This window comes from Mirounga leonina, unplaced genomic scaffold (assembly GCF_011800145.1).
Source record: "Mirounga leonina isolate KUSES-001 unplaced genomic scaffold, KU_Mleo_1.0 Mir_53, whole genome shotgun sequence".
Classification (NCBI taxonomy): Eukaryota; Metazoa; Chordata; class Mammalia; order Carnivora; family Phocidae; genus Mirounga; species Mirounga leonina.
In genome coordinates, this window is record NW_023270807.1 from 47916608 (window position 1) to 47926658 (window position 10051).

At 46.7% G+C, this 10051-nt stretch overlaps 1 protein-coding gene across 2 annotated transcripts in view; it reads right to left on the reverse strand.

Moving 5' to 3' along the window:
- BACH2 (BTB domain and CNC homolog 2) overlaps window positions 1-9716 on the reverse strand; it is a 350045-nt gene extending 340329 nt beyond the window's left edge. For both annotated transcript variants that reach the window (XM_034991411.1, XM_034991412.1), the window contains exon 1: window positions 9417-9716. The gene's annotated coding sequence lies outside the window, so the exon portion shown is untranslated. The remainder of the gene's footprint in view (window positions 1-9416) is intronic.
- Between the last annotated feature and the right edge of the window lie 335 nt (window positions 9717-10051).

Genomic DNA, 10051 nt, shown 5'->3' on the forward strand with positions numbered 1-10051 from the left:
ACTGGGTTCTTAGCAGGCAGCATGTCTATCTAAAATAAACACGGCTTCATTAGTCAGTCAACTTCTCCAAACATCCAGATATCAGCACCATGCTAATTGCTTAGGGCATGTCGATTTGTAAATGTATCAACTCAAGTTTTAGTAACAAAATAGGGTAGGGAGGCAGTTGAGTGGGGTCCACTGCTTTTTTTTTCTCCTAAAATTGAACACTTAAGGATAATAGAGTATTTTGGGTTCACTGCTACTAAAATAACAAAAATTCCTAATTATAAACCAAGTAGCTTTTCCTTGAAGCTCTATTGAAATGTCAAATAACACACCATCTTGTCACACAGGTTTGTGTGATCAGATCCAGTGTTTCGCAGAAGGAAGGTGGTATTCACTGACAAATATATTTATTATAACATTAAAAATCATCGGCCCTTTTCATTTTTAATATTACAGTGGTTTTTATCCTCTGCTTATGTATATCCTCTATCCAGGGTTGGATTTATAAACAGCCCTCCCTTCACTCAGAAATGTCCTCCAACAACCGGTTTACGAGTGTGTGAAATCTTAACATTTCCATCTACAGAATTTCACTTCTTTGGCTTTGTCTCCTATTAATATGCTGATGCTTCAGAAAGAAGTAATGATACTAGAAATGCTGTTGTTTACATCCTAGTAAAATTGGTTTCATAAAATCCCTTTCTGAGATTGGTTTTGAAAGGGAACCAGGGGACTAGTTAAGGGCACTGGTGGCTGAAAGGCGGCAGAGTGCAGAAGAATGGGAAAGAAGATAGTGAAGAACTGATAGCAAACCTTGCCTAGCTTTACAACTGCAGAAAGGATCATCATCCCTGACACTGATCTTCCCGAGGAGATGGATGAGAAGTAAGGGTTAACTCTAAGTATGTCTACATTTTCTTCTTGCTGAATGGGTAATAATATCTTTATAGTTAATTTCATTTTTTTTTTCCAGTTTGACTCTTCAGGGCTCATTCATTTGCATAATATGGAATCTTGAACCCATATATTCTGCAAATCAATGCAAGTAATTCTCACACGAAATCAGCAGCTTTAATTTAAGCTCATCATTGTTTGCATAGAAATCTTTATGCACTCATCTGCTTGATTTTTTTAATCACTTAAAACCTCCAACAGTGACACACTAAGCATCTCCTCATTTAGCCATCTCCAAAATTTGAACTAAATACTGAAAAATAAGCACAATACATTCATATACTAGATCATTTTCCAAATTGGGCTTCAAATGTATGCTTGATGTTCTAGCAGCTCCCAAGAATAATGCCTCTTGACTAAGGAAGACAACTTGGATGTCCGTCCCAAGGCAGAGCTGAGTCAGCATTCTCAACAGTGACCCTGCAAACCTGAGATAATCAGGGTCACTGCCAAACCAACTGCCTCGCTGAGTCCTTTAAAACCATTCAAATCCCCAGTTGAGAGTTGCAACATGCTAATCTGGCAAGATAATCTCTTCCTGAAATTGACCAGAATGAGAGCAAAGGTTACCTGCTTTTATCTGTTACTAGTAGATAATATTTCTAATTAGGAGCTCTAATGGAATTGGTTCCGCATGAAATTCTTCCACCTCAGTAGAATAATCTACCTAGTATAGGAATGGTTTCTTTCACCTTTCCTACCTCATTTAAAAAAAAAAAAAAAAAAGCTAAAAACAAAGTCTTTACTTAACAAAAGGTAGAAGCTTGAACTACAAGAAAATCCTGGGGACAGAGCCATGGGATTCATGTTCTTTATCTAGCTCTTCTTTGGTCTTTATGTCACCACTTCTGTTCTCTGATCCCCAAATGGACAATTAAACCTGAGGAATGAAATTACTAGAAAATGAATCATATGAGAGACAGAAGATATATTCATTCGAGTTCACTGGCACATTATTTTTCAATTTTATCTTTCAGAGAGACATCAACAAAATAATCCAATATTGCTGAGTGAGTTGGCCTATATTTCCACTTCTGAGAACTGCTAGAGAGCAAAAAGGAAAGGCAGGGGGAGGGGAGAGTGGGTGGGGGCACAGAAAAGCATGGTGGTTAAGGGAAGAGGCTCTAGCATAAGACACCTAGTTTCCAATCCCAGCTCTACCCCTCATTAGCTGGGTGACATCTGTGCCTTAGCTTCTAATGATCACACCTAGTTCTGGGTTGTTACAAGGATTAAATGAGTTAATATGAGTAACACACAGAGGAAGCTCCCAACATAGGTTAGCTATTATCAAAGAAAAAGAGTTTTAGCATACAATATAGTAGTTTGTTTTAAATCGATACTGTCAGTTTGTTTTAAATAGATACTCAACGGACTGAGCCACCAACTCTTGGTTTTGGCTCAGGTCATGATCTCAGGGCCCTCGGATCAAGGCCCAAGTCAGACTCTGCGCTCAGCGGGGAATCTGCTTGTGGATTCTCTCTCTCCCTCTGACTCTGCCCCTCCCCCTGCTCATTCTCTCTCTCTCTAAAATAAATAAATCAATCTTTTAAAAAAATGCCTTAAAATAAAATAAATACTGTCAAAACTCCTAAATTGTGCTAAGAATAGTCTAAATAATCCTTCTTGGTCTTCAGAGGCTGGAAACCTTCCTGCTCTGAGCTAAGCAGGGGTTTCATACAGAAGCTGGAGTCACATTTTCACTAACGATCCTTGCCTAGGTCACACACATACCTGCCAACTGGGAAGGATGTCTGTGTAACTTCTAATCATTTAAATGTCAAAATGACCCTAAATAGGTTCAAAATAAAAATGCTACCTTGAATTTCTTTCCAAGTATGAAAATGAACAGTATTCTTGGCAATTAACAATTCTGTTTTTATCAGGTTCTAAAGACACAGGTAAATAAATCAATTCTGGACTCTGTATACAGGAACCATTATTTGCCAAAATGGCCCCAAGGGTTATATCATGGTTTATGCAATACTCCAAAGGGCCAAAGATAGTAGTGAATTAATAGGATTAGGAGGCTATGAGGAAACCGCAAGCCCCAAATTTCAGATAGGCCCTGATGGCAGCTCACTCCATTAATTTCTCAGGGAGAGCTACCCCAACTTCCCAATCTGGTGGAATCCCCCCATTCCCTCTGCTGCATGGAATACCTTCCTTCACAGAACATGCAGTGGGTGATCTGTCACTACCTAATTAATGTCATCTCTACTTTTTTTTTTAAGATTTATTTATTTATTTGAGAGAGAGCACGAGCAGGGGGAGGGGCCGAAGGAGATGGAGAGGATCTCAAGCAAGCTCTGTCTCCCCGCTGAGCACGGAGCCTGATGCGGGCTGACCTCACCACCCTGAGATCATGAGCAGAGAAGAGTTAGATGCTTAACTGACTGAGCCACCCGGGTGCCCTGTCATCTCTCCTACTTGATGTCGTTCTTCACTAGGACAGGGACCAGGACTGGGTTTGCTCCCCATGAACACTATGATCACCTAACACCATGCCTGCCACATAAGAGATGTTCAGTATATGTTTATTTATGGAATGAATGAGGCATCTATCTCTAAAGACTGGCACTTCTGAACACTTGGGCCCATTTAGTTGCATCCACGTGGTTTTTCACTTAGGAAAATACAGAATGGGAAGAAAATAAAAACTGCTAATAGTGTGTGGATACTGGGATCCTAAGGAAACTTGCTGAGTATGCACCTTCCCCTTGTTTTCATACTTATAGAATGGGAATAACCACCCTGGGCCTCTCCCAACTTTAAACTCCTAAGTGAAAGTCCAAGCCTTCTGAGCAAGACTCATGGAGAGTCCCGAGGAAACTCCAGAAGCATCTGTGGAAAGTGACCGGGGAGAGAGAAGAGAAGGATATGCAAGACTACAATTGATGGAGGACCAGGAAACTCAAAAAGATTTCTTCTGAAATGAACCTGGAGTTTGTCACATGCTAGCTGCAGGCTCAGGAACAAATGAAAACAATTACGAGAAGCCTGGGAGCACTGGACAGTGGAGATTTAAATGCTTGGGGAAGGAAAAGATGAAAGCTGACACAAAGACAGGAGCTCGCTCTCAACCAAGCACCAGCTCTCAGGGGCATCTGCAGTGTGTCCTACAGCCTTCAGGAGACACACAAAAGGTCAGGGAGGAAAATGACACATCTCAGAACCAAAGGACAATTTATTATCAGGCTAAGGAACAAAAGAGAAGTTAACCAGGGGAATATGCTGGAGAAATGACGATTATGAAGTCACTGGGGAAGACTGAGAGACATTTTGGCTGTAATTCCAATGACTACAATGAACGAGTACGTGAAATGCTTTCAGATCGGGGAGATTTATTATTTTGGAAAAAAGGAAAAACAAAGGCAAAATTCCTGCCTGATTTGTGAAGTAGTGCCACTAGTCGGACAAGGTTCAATTTCCATATTCTTTAGAAAAGAAATGGTCCTTGAAAAGGACAGAGAAGTGATTCTGAGGATACTTCCAGCATTAGGGAAGCTGAGCAGCATGCTGATGGTAAGATTAGGTTTCAGTTTTAGGTAGACTGACATCTGAAATTAAAAAGAAAGAGAAAAGAAAAGGGGAAAAAATAAAAGAAAAAAATGCTGAATTGGCAAAGAAAACTACTTTTCTATGAAATGTCTTAGACCAAAAAAAAAAAAAAAGGATATTGTGGGCAATCTATCTGAATTTACAAAATATTTAGTTCACAGCAGGTTTCAGTTTGGAGAAGAACAATTTGTAAATATTTACATAAAATTTAAAGATGGGCCAGGACTAGGTCATATGCTGTCACTGACAAAACAGGAGTGATTTTCTGTCATTCCCAAGGACTTGCTGCTGCTTTGCCTAACGTGGCTCCAGTGGAGCCAGAAGTTTATCTTCTTTTCCCCCAAAATGCAAATTTTTACAACCAGCCCTGGCTTCCAATCCTCCAGTGCCTCTGGTAGGGTCCTATGTCACTGGAGCTTCTTTAACATCCAGTTAGGAAAAGGGGAGGAACAGAGAGGCAGATGCAGTGTTTGCTGTATAAACGTAGGTTTTGACAAAGATGTTGCATCTAGTATTGTTTTCTGTTCCCTGTACAGGACAGTAGGAACCATGTCCTCTGTTTACTATGGTCCCCACCTCACACCTAGTCACTGACTCAGGGCTGGACTGTGTATACAGGATGGGGAAAAACCTTTAGGCAGTCAAGAAAACACACACTGCATCCAGATGAAATTCTTTGCAACATAAAATGAGAAAATTCCTCTTCTGTAGAATGGGCACGATGCCTACTTCACAGGGTTGCTTTGAGGAGTCAATGAGATATGTACAGGTAAATTAGTTAACACTGTTTCTGGCACATAAGGAGCATTCAACAAATCATAGCTATTATTTTAGTGGATGTTTTCAAATGTCAATTTCTCATGTAGGTCCTCAGGCAATAAATAGCCAAGTTACCCCATCTGGTCAATAACAACTACATAGAGAACAAGGTTATTCAAAAGCAATGGGATTATGTACCTGCAGAGGATTACATGGTGCCCATGGTATGAAGTCTCTGGCCTTTCATGTTGCATTCTCTCTCAAAAAGAAAGTTATCAATCCCTGAGGGGGACTCAGTGTGGATTTCAAGTTCTGTTTTTCTTGCATCTTGCAACTTTTTGGATGGCTACAACCATTTATTTGGTGGAGACTCATAGATCATCTACTATGTGCCAGGCACTCAGAAAATAGCCATATACAGAAAAATTAAACAGTAAGATGTTTTAGCCGGTTCAGTGGTAGAAGACAGGCTGCCTGCAGGCCAGGTCTAGCAACTGTGTATTTCATCCAACATTTAAAAAATTTTGAGCTAATATTTAAAAATTAAGAATTCCATGTAAAAGTCCAGATAAACAGCTCCTCTTGGATAAATCAGATGACATGGTAACACAAAGCCAGTATTCCCACCCATTCCTACCTGGCAACAGTCCATGACAAGAAGCCGAGACAAAGTAGTGGTCGCCTGCCCCTTCGTGCTACGCCCCCCTCCTCACCAGGAGAGTGAAAAATGAAAATGAAGCGCTCTGAATTCAAGAATTATTAAGGATTTCAAGACGATTAACAACAGAAGATTCAACCAAGTGTGAGATCCTTCTGAGCAGGGGAGGAGGATGCAACAGAGCAAGCACATGCCCACAAAGCTGGTCGTACACCACACCCCCTCTGCAAAACAGGAAGGGTATTTATTTCTCTAAGTATTCTGTCATTCATTCAGCAACGAAGCCAGCATTTGCAACAAGCCAGATACCATACTGCCTGAAATCTGAGGTACAAAAGGTAGGGGAATGAAAGCGCCACACAGCTGAGCTAGAGAGCCTCTAGGATCTCTTTCCTCCCTTGTTAAGGCTGGATCCATACCAGAGACACTAAGCGTGAGTTAATCCAAGTAAAATTAAACTGCTCCCAACAATATAGATAGGCCTGAGCCCTTTTGTTGGCATCACAGGAGTCCCCGATCATACATTCTGCAGAACAGCTCACAAGCGCTAATGAATAAGTCCCGACGGCGTGCAGACAGTGGGCCCAGAAGTGAAGGGCTGGCCTAGGAGAGATTTGAACATGAACCTGACCATCTGGCTCTCTGCGACTCACTTTGATCACAAAATGAATTGCAACAAATTGAAGAGCACATGGCTAGAGTTAATTGTCTCATCTGTAATCTGAACCTACTTTTAAGCAGTTATTATTACCCTCTATCAGGTGGAAACGTTTCCTACCATCACTGCAAAGTGCATTTCCTGATGAACTGTAATGGATCATTAAATTCCATATCTGAATAACAATACTTTGCACTTATGCAGTGCCTTTCATCCAGGGATTTCAAGGCAGTTTGCAAATAATTAAGCCCCTCATACAGCAGCCAGAGGTTGAGCCACTGGAAGGGACTTGTCTGAAGACACTGAGTCAAAGGCATGATTCAATAGAAAGAGAATAAATGGTTTCCTCCCAGGCATTAGTGATACTGAAAAGTGAATTGGGGAGGGGGAGAGTGGGTTGTTCTGATTCCCTCCCTCCCTTTCTGCCTTACTCCTTTCTCTATGGCAGATCCTCACATTCAATCTACAAAGAACAGAAAAGTAACTAAAACGGGTATTCATAATTTAGCTGAGAGTTCAGACATACACATGTATGAAGAGAATGCTTTTCCGTGTAATCCTGGCATATACAATACGAACTGATATTTCGATCCACCTGCAGAATCAACAGATACCAGAGGAATTAACTCAACACACTTAAGATTACTAAATGTCAAACCTAAAGCCTTCCAAAATCCAAAATGAAAATACTGCTCTGCATAAATAAAGTGTGTTCTAACAAAAGTACTTCATTTCATGGTCGTGTATTCCATTTTGGGGGACCCCCCCCCCCGTGTATGACATTCCAAGTTTCAGGAACAACAAGTAGGGCAGAATTGGGCAATCAGTGTATTGTCTAAACCAAAACACTGGAAGGGAAAAACACTTCAGCCACCACAAGTTTTGTGGTGAAATTATAAACTCCTGAAAACCTGAATTTATAATGGAAATGCTGACAGACTGGAGCAGTTTGAACGCAACACTGTAATTTAGCAATCTCTCTTACAGACTAAAGACTAATTCTAACAAGATGTCACTTTGACTCACGTTTATTACTACCTGCAAGAATGAAAAATGCCATTTACTCGGAAGCTGCCAGAGAACCAGGGTGGGGCCATCTCACATTTTCAGCAAGACGCCCGCTGCCTTACCAAAATAGCCCTCTCCGCGGTGAGAGTGGCAGCCTTTCACGCGCAGCTTCTTTCACGTCAGCTAGAGCTTCGCGGCTCGACATGCCTTTCCTACACGTTACATTTTAATGATCTGAGAAAACCGTTATCAGAGTTAACATCTCTAATTTTACTCTAAACAGACAAAAGCAAAATATCTCATTAGGCATCATCTCCGCCAAGGTTCCCACTAGGCAGACAGGGATTTTCATCTGAAGTAATTACCCTTTTTAGTTAAATACGCTCAACAGATGAAATTTACACACAGAGTGCGCCTGCAGCCCTAGACAGTGAAGGTGAAAACTGAGGAACCCGCGGGCCCGCCGGGAGTCTGCGGCTCAGTAGGGGGTGGGGCGCCCTCGTCCCTCCCCTTTCTCGGGGGCCACTGGTCGCAGCGACCGCGGTGACCGGGCGCGAGAGCTGGGAGGCGCGCCTTCTCCGGCCACAGACAAAACCATCGGAACAGCGCCTACACCGGAACTTCCCGCAAGTTGTCAAACTCGCCTACACGCGAGAAGGTGCCGGGAATACCCGGCACGTCCACAACCCCCGAAGCCAAGGGTGCGCGGCCCCTTTCACAGGCATACACTCGGCCCTGCCTGCTTCCTCCCACGGTTAGAGTTCCTGCAAATCCTCGGCCAGACGGAGGTGGACGAGATGCTCACTCGAGTCCCCTCTCGCGGGCAGCTGGGGTAGTCCATGAGCGCCGCCCGCCGCCCTCTCCAACCGCACTGGGCTACTGAGCACACCCACCCGTGAGAGGAGTACGGAGCGATCACAGGGAGCCTTGGCGCGGGGAGGTGGAGAGGCGTCTCCTCGATAAACTCCTCTCCTAGGTGGAGCTTGGAGACTGAAGTGTGGGGAGGAAAAAGAGGGTGTGTGTGTGTGTGTGTGTGTGTGTGTTGCACTTTGATTTCATGTAGAATCTTGGGGGGAGGAAGGTGCAAGGTTTCCCAGTCGGAAGGCACGAGCCCCCGCGGTTCGAGCTCCCAGGGACGCATTCCGATAACGCGGTCATTCTCTAGGAGGGATTCCACCCAGCGCGCTTCCCGCGGTCTGCGCTGCGAGGCCCCCAGCTTGCCTCTTCCCGGGACCCTAAACTTGGGCTTTGATGCCGCGCCAGTCGCGGAGGTCCTAGCCACCCAGCGGCGACTGACAGCTGAGCGCGAAGGCTCGGCGGCCGCAGTCCCTGCGGAACAGCCCCAGGCGCGGACGCCGCGGGCAAGGAGGAGGCCGCCGGGCCTGGCGCTGGGATCGCGGGCTGGGGGCCGGGAACAGGGCCGTGGGTCTGACAGCTGCTCCGGCTCGCGCGGACGCGCGCCTCCCTCCAGCCTGCCCTCCCCACGCCTGACTTATTACCCTCTGCTCCTCCTCCCCCTGCTGTTCCAAAACACCCGTCGACGCGAGCAAAATACAATGCCGCCTCGCCTGCCGTAAACAGCCTGGCGAAAGAGCGCATATTCGCCGTGGCGCGTCCGCCGGCTCGGCTCCCACCCCCTTCCCGTTCCTAGAAAATGCCATAAAAGCGGGCCGGGCGCTCGACGGGCGGCTGCGCGCCGGGCGGCCGCAGCTCCCTTCCCGCGCCGCTTCCCCACGCCTCCCCGCCTGCCCCGCGCTCCCGCGCCCCCCGCAAACTTGCCCCGCCGCCCCGCCCGGCGCCGGGGCCCGGAACCCGGAGTCGGGGACTCACCTCGCCAGGGAACTTTGCGTCCTTTTCCGCCTCCTCTTCCCAGCGTCTTCCCAGCCTGCAGCCCCCTCCAGGGAGCCGGCGCGGTGGGCGGTTCGGGGGTCACCAAAAGCTCACCGAGAGGACGCGCATCACATGGCAGCTCGCTCCCAGCCCCCCGTGTGTGCCGGGTAGGGGGAGGGGAAGGGTCGAGGGGAGGCCGGAGAGAAAGCGAGAGCCCGGCGGCAGCGGGAGTAGGCAGGCGGGGTGGCGAGGGCGGCGGCGGGCGCTCACGTTAGCGCTGCTGAGACCGCAGCCCGGGTGTGCACGGTCGCTGCTGCTGCTGCTGAGGCGGCGGCGGCTCGGCGCTGTTTGCTCCGCGCCGCGCGGCTCGCGCTCTCCCCGGAACGCCCACACTCTCAATCGCTACATTGTTGACATTCGGCGCTGACGTCACCCGCTCCCCATTCACAATAACTTTACGGGAGCAGGGCAGCGCACCTCCCCGGCCGCTGGGGCGCCGTACGCCTGGCGACTAGCGTAAGCCGCTCCGCGAATGGCGCTCCGGGGGCTGGGGTGGGGGGCGAGGGGCGGGGGCGGGCGCGCGCGCTCGGCCGGCTCGCGGGAGGGGGCGCGCCTCAGCCGCCGCTGCACTCCCC